The 8,090-nt window shown below is 46.4% G+C and overlaps 1 long non-coding RNA gene across 1 annotated transcript; it reads right to left on the bottom strand.

The window, feature by feature from the left end:
• Positions 1 to 5,579: 5,579 nt before the first annotated feature.
• On the bottom strand, positions 5,580 to 8,076 carry LOC111824783. The gene is made up of 3 exons (XR_002827861.1): positions 7,925 to 8,076; positions 6,516 to 6,605; positions 5,580 to 6,045 (listed from the first exon to the last, which is right to left on the bottom strand). It is a non-coding gene; the product is annotated as an uncharacterized LOC111824783 (long non-coding RNA).
• Positions 8,077 to 8,090: the final 14 nt, after the last annotated feature.

Below are 8,090 nucleotides of genomic sequence, written 5' to 3'. Positions count from 1 at the left end.
GCCAGCCCAGGTGGGATCGGCTGAGCCTGGCCCAGATCAGCAAACCCACAGCTGACCCAGGCTCACGAGCAAAAACGAATGTCCACTGCTGCACGCTGCTGCGGTTTGTGATTGCACGGCTGTGGCCACAGTTAACGGACACAGTGACACCATCATCTTCAGGGTAACTCCCCAGCAACCTGCCCTTCAAACCAGTGTTCTGCCTCTAAGTCAACATGATCACGTCACTTTCCACTGAGTAACAGCTTACCCTTCACAAACCTTTTTCATTCAAATTATTTGATCTTTCCATAAACCTACTGAAGAAATGCGAGACATGTGATCTAAAGCTTTTATTAAAAACTTCTGTTAAATGAATATAGATTGAGACATTTCAGGGTGACAGCCATCGGCCATATCCCGCTCACCAACCCCTTCATCCAACTCCCAAAAGCAATCTCAGTCAACTTTTTCAGCTATTTCTTTTGGCAGATCCTAGTCTTTGTTGAAAATCACCTTCTCCCAGGATTCTGAAGGCACTACTTCGAGAGTGCAGTGCTAACGGTGAAAAATCCAAAGTCAGTTTTGTTTTTTTAATTCTCCTCTAGAGGATATTTTTTCCACCGATTTTCAGAGTGGAAGGAGGGAGAGAAACATCGATGTGAGAGAGACACATCGATTGGTTGCCTCCTACACGCCCCGACAGGGGGCAGGGATCGAACCTACAACCCAGGTATGTGCCCTTCCCTGGTGCACTGGCTGACGCTCTAACCACTGAGCCCCACCGGCTGGGCCGAAGTCACTTTCCATTCTGGATCCTCTAAGTGTGATGTTTATTTTCTCCCTTGAAGCCCGTGAGATCTGCCCTTTGCCCAGTGCTCTGAAATCTCAGTGAGGCCCTGTGGTGCAGCTCTACCCTCCCCTGTGCTGGACACTGAGCAGGCCCTTTCCAGCTCGAAGGCATCACCTTCAGTTCTGAAAACTGAACTGAACTGTTTTGCGCGTGGTCTGCGCGTGGTCTTCTGCCTCCCGTGGGGAACGCCTGTTATTTAGAACTGAGGGGTTGGGTTCAGCCGGAGCCAGGTGTCAATTCCAGCCCCACCCATCTCAGGTTTCAGGTACCTTCCCCCAGGGAGACTGAGCTGGAGCTGGAAGAACAGGACACTGAGGTCAGGAGGGACTGGTGCCCAGGGGAGCCGCCTGCTGCACAGGGACGGATGGAACAAAGAGCTCGAAGCCCGCCCTGGCCTTGGGGATGCGCTCAGGTTCCAGGGACTCCCAGGGGAAGGGCTGGGGAAGCTGATCTCTCAGCTTAAAGAAAGCTTTCTCCCTTGTCAGTCAGGACCTGCCTCAGATGTCTCACTCAGTCCTATTGATCCACCGTGAACACCACCAACCTGAGGTCAGACCCTCAAAGCCAAGGAGACTTAAGTTACAGTGAGCTCCGACCATAGCCCAGGGCGGCTTAAAAACAAAAGGACCTGCCCCTCTCGGGAGAGGACCTCCCCTGCAGCCCACAGGCACCTGTGCAGGGAAGGGGCGGGCAGGGGCCGCTGCGAGAGGTGGTTTGGGAGCTCTAACAGGCCTGTCTGGGCTCCGCCTTGCCTTGCTCCAGGTGCTCGAGGACAGGTGTCGCCATGATCCACTTCCGTCTGGCCCACTCGGTCTACCAGGTGCACTGCTGGCGGCCTAGGTCTCACCAGCTCAGGCGGTAAGTGTCCCTCCCAGCCCAGTGTGACGAACATCATTTCTTTCTGAGGTGGTCCTGACGTGTAACGAACATGTACTTTCCATTTTCAAGTTCGATTTCACGGACCTTCTTAGGTTTTAAAAACACTGATGTGTAAACAGTAATGAAACATTTTCTAAACATGAAGCCAGTGTGTAGAACATTCATTTTTCCAGAAAGAACAGGAATTGTGTGGCTTTTGTCACATTTCAGGGTGCTGCATTCGCCGACTCAAATAATGGGGCTGACTTGACAACCTCTGGAATTTACACCTCTAAGAAGCTGTTCCTTTTAAAACATACCTTTAAGCATGTAACTGTATTCTAGTTCTAACAACATGCCACTGCTTTCAATAACCTGGGGGTATAACAGGACCTTCACTGGGGATAAATCTCTGGAGGGTAAATTTGATTTCTACAAACACCCTAAAGGCATTCAGTGCTAAACCCAATTAATAAAGTAAATAATAAAAATGACTAAAAGAGCCCTAGGTGGTTTGGTTCACTGGATGGAGCGTTGGACTGCAGACTGAGGGGTCCCAGGTTCGATTCCGGTTAAGGGCATGTGTGTTGGTTGCGGGCACATCCCCAGTTGGGGGTGTGCAGGAGGCAGCTGATCGATGCTTCTCTCTCATCGATGTTTCTAACTCTCTATCCGTCTCCCTTCCTCTCTGTAAAAAATCAATAAAATATATTTTTAAAAAATGACTAAAAGAGTTTATGGTGAAGAGCTACAACTACTAGTTAATGATGAAGATTTTCTCATGCACAGAAACTATATACATGTAACTGTAAATGTTTCCAAAATGTCTGAGCAGTAACAGCAGACTTCACTTGGTGGTTAAGTTGTGGTCGGTAGGATAACCCGCAGTTTATAAGTGATGCTCAGCGTGAACCATCTGGTTGGAGGCAGAGGTAGCACTACAGAGGGGCCCAGTTAGGACTCTCAGACCTGGCTCACATTCTAGCTCTACCTCTTACTACGAGGTGTTTGTCCTAAGACACTTAATCTGAGTCTTGGTTTCCTCATCTATAAAATGGGGAACCACAGTCCCTACCTCATAGGATTTGTGCATATTAAGTGAGAAAATGCATGTAAAATTTTTTTACACATTTGTCTACTGAGTATTAATAACTCATGCTATTACCTGTGGATTGCCTTAGCACATTAATTTAGTCATGAAAAAGGAACCAAAGTTCTAAAGACTCCTTAGAAATCAGTATCAACAGTGCCTGTGACATAGTAGGAGCTGAATAACGGTAGCTACTTTTAATATCCTTCCTTTCTCCTTCCTTCCTTTCTCCCTTCTTTCCTTCCTTTCTCCCTCCTCCCTCCCTCCCTCCCTCCCCTCTTACCTTTGTTAATCCTCCCCCACAGACATTTTCCCCATTGATTTTTAGAGAGTGGAAGGGAGGGAAGGAGGGGGAGAGACACATAGATGTGAGACACATTGATTGGTTGCCTCCCACATGTGGGTCGAATCTGCAACCCAGGAACATGCCCTTGACCAAGAATTGAACCCTAGACCCTTCTGTCTGTATGCCGATGCTCTAATCACTGAGCAACACAGGGCAAGGCACTTTTAATATTCTTATTGGAGTATTCTTAGACATAATTTTGCTCTAACGGGATGGATCTCAATTCGTCGTTGCTATGTGTAAAACTCTGCCTCTGTGGTTTAATGCTACCTTATCCTGAAACAGAACCTGGCTTTGGTTTCTGGAAGCCAGTTCATCACGAAGTGGTTGTGTAAAGTGTAACTCACTGTGTCCCGTGCAGCCGAGCAACCGTGTTCCTGTCTACGATCGCCACTCTGGCTCTCCAGTTGTACGTTCTGCTCAGGTAAGTTCTTTCATCGGCCAAGCCCTCACCTGGCAGCCGGGCGGTCTGGGTCTCAGCTGTGGGGGTGGCTCCCGTGCTCTCTGCGATTCCTGTCACGTGTTTAATTGCAGTCTGCCCCATTGTGTTTGCCCGGATCATCGACGGGAGTCACCCACTTCACTTCTTGGAAAAGTCAACAATCTCAATACAGTGAGAATCACTGGCTTTGGGCAGACTGAGTTTAATTTCATAAGAAGAGACAATGGGGAACCAACGTCTCTATTTATTCCCCACAGAGCAGTCCCAACAGCCCTGCATTACTTGACGTCTGTAGGGCTGAGGGCGACAAAGGCACACTCGACCAGATTATGCCTTGATTATGTTAGTTTAGATTCTACGTTGGAAATTAGTCTTGGCAGAAAAAAAAATCAGTTAACTTTCTTATTGGACAAATGAAACAAACGCAATTTGGCACATTCCAAATAAGAGAATTGCAGTTGTGAGAACATTGATATTCGACAAGTACCTGAAAACGGAGAACCCGCTTAAGGGACGGAGAAAGGACGGGAACTGTGACACTGTAACTGGCCGACTTCAAACCTGCCGGCTTCTATTATAGGATGTTTGTGCGCAGTAAAGCATATTCCCTTACTCTGAAAAGCTGGAATTTCCACCAAATATTTTTCTTGTTTTTCCTTTCTTTAAAAAAATATATTTTTATTGATTTCAGAATGGAAGGGAGAGGGAGAGGCAGAAACATCACTGATGACAGATACATCATTGATCGGTTGCCTACTGCACGCCCCACACTGGGGATCCAGCCCGCAACCATGGCATTGAACCGTGACCTCCTGGTTCATAGGTCAATGCCCAACCTCTGAACCACACCGGTTGGGCTCCACAAAAATATTTCACCAAAATAGCAAATTCACATGAATTAGAAAAATGGCAAACTTTATTTGTCCACCAACTATGACTATTAATAACTCAATGCTACTGGTGGGCTGTCTGACAGCATTAATTTGAGCCATGCTAAAGGAACTAAGGTCCTTAAGAGAAGTGAGCTGCCCGGAGCCCAATGAACCTAGTGCCAGGTTAGGGTTAAAATCCCCGGGTCGCAGCACCTTCTGGTGTCACGCTTATAGCTGATCTCTTCTGATCAGTAGTAAGTAATGTGTAACCCAGTGGATTGAATTTTAGGCCCAGCTCTTCTCTGTACTGCAGTCAACTTCTCCTCAACAACTTGGCTGGTAACACCATCTTTACTTCCTTCGCAACTGGTGAGTGTGCAGTCACTCTGACCAGCACTTCAGTGTCTGCTAAATGGTAAGATGGGACTTCCTGTTTTCAGGAGCTCAAGGATTGAAATGTAAGAAAAAATTCACTTTAGCCCTGACCGGTTTGGCTCAGTGGGTAGAGCGTTGGCCTGCGGACTGAAAGGTCCCAGGTTCGATTCCGGTCAAGGGCATGTACCTTGGTTGCGGGCACATCCTCAGTAGGGGGTGTGCAGGAGACAGCTGATCGATGTGTCTCTCTCATCGATGTTTCTAACTCTCTATCCCTCTCTCTTCCTCTCTGTAAAAAATCAATAAAATATATTAAAAAGAAAAAATTCACATTTAAAATCCAGATGAAGGGCATTTTTAAAACTTCTTTAGTCCTGCTTTTAGTTATTCTGCGATTTCTCGTTGGTGTTATAAAATTCTCTAGTTATATAAAAATAGCAGATTTATTCACTCATTCCATAAACAGTTACTGAGTAGGACATAATATGGGTAGAAAAACAGGGGCCTTGACAACTTGAACCCAAAAAGTGACACGGAAGAGATTTTTAAAAACTGATTTTAGAGAGGGAGTCAAGAAGAGACAGAAACAGCGACGTGAGGGAGATACATTGATCAGTTGCCTCCTACATGCCCCGACCAGGGAATGAACGGGCAAGCTAGGTCCTGCATGCCCCACACTGGGGATCCAGCCTGCCACCGAGCTCTCAACCTTCCGGGGCATGGGCCAAGCTCCAACCAACTGAGACACACTGGCCAGGGCCAGAAGAGGTTTTTTAAAAATGAAAAAGTAGTTATTGAGTGCCATAGGCACAGTTTTGCTGGAAGGTTTAACTGAGATAATGAGGAAGTTATTCCCAAAATAGTCCCAGTTATTATCACCCGCGTCGCCAGTCAGAGCAGGACCTGTCGAAGGAAACCCTTAGCTTTTGAGCTTTTCTGCTCCACACGAGGGAAGCGAGGAAGCACATTCGATTTAGGTTTGCACTCGGGAGTGTATTTCTGAGATGCTGAAGCCGAGGACAGGGACGCTGTCCTGCCGTCCTTTTAGTTTCACTGTGCCGCTCACTCACCTGCACCCGGTCCCACGGGCTCCAAAGAGGATGTTTTCTGCATTCGGTGTGGGATCCTTCAGGGAAGGCGTCTGCACCAGGGTGTTACCAGTTTTGGCAACTCACTGCGTACGTTTGAAATACTGAATTTCTAAAGGCTCATCTTAATCTGAAAGCTTGGCTGTATACAATACACCGTTAGTCTTTGATACTTATTCTCTACTTACACTAAAAACAGAGGTATGTGGAGATAGAATTCCGAATTAGACACATGTCACAGTTACACATTTCACCAGGGAAAGTTAAAAAAATCCCACAGGAGTCTTTTGTATGTGTGTGTTTTGTGAGTTCCATTTTGCTAGAATTTTTTTTTTTCAGTTAAGATATTAACCAACAGTGGAACCACTGGACGAGGTTTGGCACCTTAAGCAGCAAGCCTTCCATCTCTTGCTAAGTGAGTGCCTCTGTTTAAATCCTTGTGGCAAAAGCACATTAAACATCTGTTCCAATGAACAGACAAGTATTCCTCACAGTGCTTTTTCCCTCCCAAATATAGGAAAAAACGACTCCTGAACTTGACTCCTTGTCTGTGCTGCTGTCAATGAGCAGCTTGGTTTCTACAGGTGAGCAACAAACGTCCTCAAAACCCACCTTGGTCAAAGGCTTATCAGTCCCTCAGGGGAAGTAACTGCTCAGCTAGGACTGTCACACTGCAAAGGGAAGTCCAAGAAGCTAAGGCGTCTGAAAAGCAAGAGAAAAAGCAGAGAGGGTTAGAGGGGAGATAAAAAGCCACCCTTCTCCCGTTACTGCCACTCCACTGAATTAGATCCCATCCTTCATCCGCGGTGCTTTTCTCAGGCCTGGGGCTGCTCTGGCTGGCCAGTGTGGCGGTGCAAGACCAGGTGCTAAACCAGCAGTCTGAAGCCCGGCTGGCCCCCTGCCTCAGATACGTGTCACCAGCAGGGTGAGCCTGTCCCCACAGCACTGCACCTACCACGGCCAGCAAGCACATCACCATCTCCTACCCTGCTCCTCCCGAGATGAAATGGTCAGCCGAACATCAGAGCTACGACAGGAAGCACATCAAAGCCACTCTTGAAAGAATGCTGTCTTTAAGCATTAATGAGCACTGACAATGGATAAAAAAGAAGAGTTCAACCCAAATCACAGGGCTGACAGCACAACCAAATTCATCCCAAATAAGGATCTCCTCTGAAATACTTTCAAGATCACTACTTTGACTTTCGGAACCTCCTTTTTTGTTTCAGGAAGTGATAGCAACAGTTGCATGGTTGCTAGAGAAATATGTACTGAAAAGGAAGAAGAAAACTATAAATCTTAGTAATGAACAAAGGTTTAGTTTCAAAAGAAGTGATTCAGATTGCATGTTTGAACAAGGTCAATTTATTGCTTCTTTAAAAATGCAGCGGGAAATTTGAGTAAAAAGAATTAAAAATAATCACAATCTCCTCCATATGGGTTATGACAATCTTTTGCATCGTGACAGTCAATTACTACCTAGAAAACAGCCAAGTGACCCACATGGTATTTCGTCTTTTTACTTTTTCTGTGTAGTCACAGATTCTAAGGCAGTTTAAGTAGGACCTAGCTACCCATAGGTCTTCTGAATGTCTTTAGGAAGTGGAGACGCCTCTATTTCCTGAGGAAAAGACCAGTGTCCATTGGCAGGAGGGACAGATTCGATGTAAATATCTCCCAAACACATCGGTGACAGGCACAGACCTTCACAGTAGAAATAACTGTTTCCATCTGCTTCTCTGTTCAGGTGGGACTTGCTGGAGGGGAAGTTACTGAAACACATTCACTATCCACAACACTGGCATTTTCTAGCACCTTCCGTATCCCAGACATATTGTGAAAACTTAGTGATTAGAAACCTGAGTAATTCATACATCAATGAAATCGCCATGGCCAGTTTGGCTCAGTGGGCAGAGCACCGGCCCGCGGACTGAAGGGTCCTGGGTTCGATTACGGTCAAGGGTGGCTCATGGTACTTCTTGTTAGTCACTCAAGTTTCCTCTGCCCCGCATTTTCCCTACCTCGTTGGAGCAACTTGCACACTGTAGGCTCCCATCTCGAGTCCAAGTTGAAGTGTTCTAAACTCCTGCAGCCATCAAGCAGTATTTGCAGGCGTTACCTCATTTTATGGTGCTTCATTTCATTTCGCTTCACAGGTGTTGCTTTTGCTTTATTTTACAAATTGAA

Source organism: Myotis lucifugus, unplaced genomic scaffold (assembly GCF_000147115.1).
Source record: "Myotis lucifugus unplaced genomic scaffold, Myoluc2.0 scaffold_6949, whole genome shotgun sequence".
In the NCBI taxonomy this organism is placed as follows: domain Eukaryota; kingdom Metazoa; phylum Chordata; class Mammalia; order Chiroptera; family Vespertilionidae; genus Myotis; species Myotis lucifugus.
The sequence above is the reverse complement of the archived record's forward strand: the minus strand, read 5'-3'. Positions and strand labels throughout refer to the sequence as shown.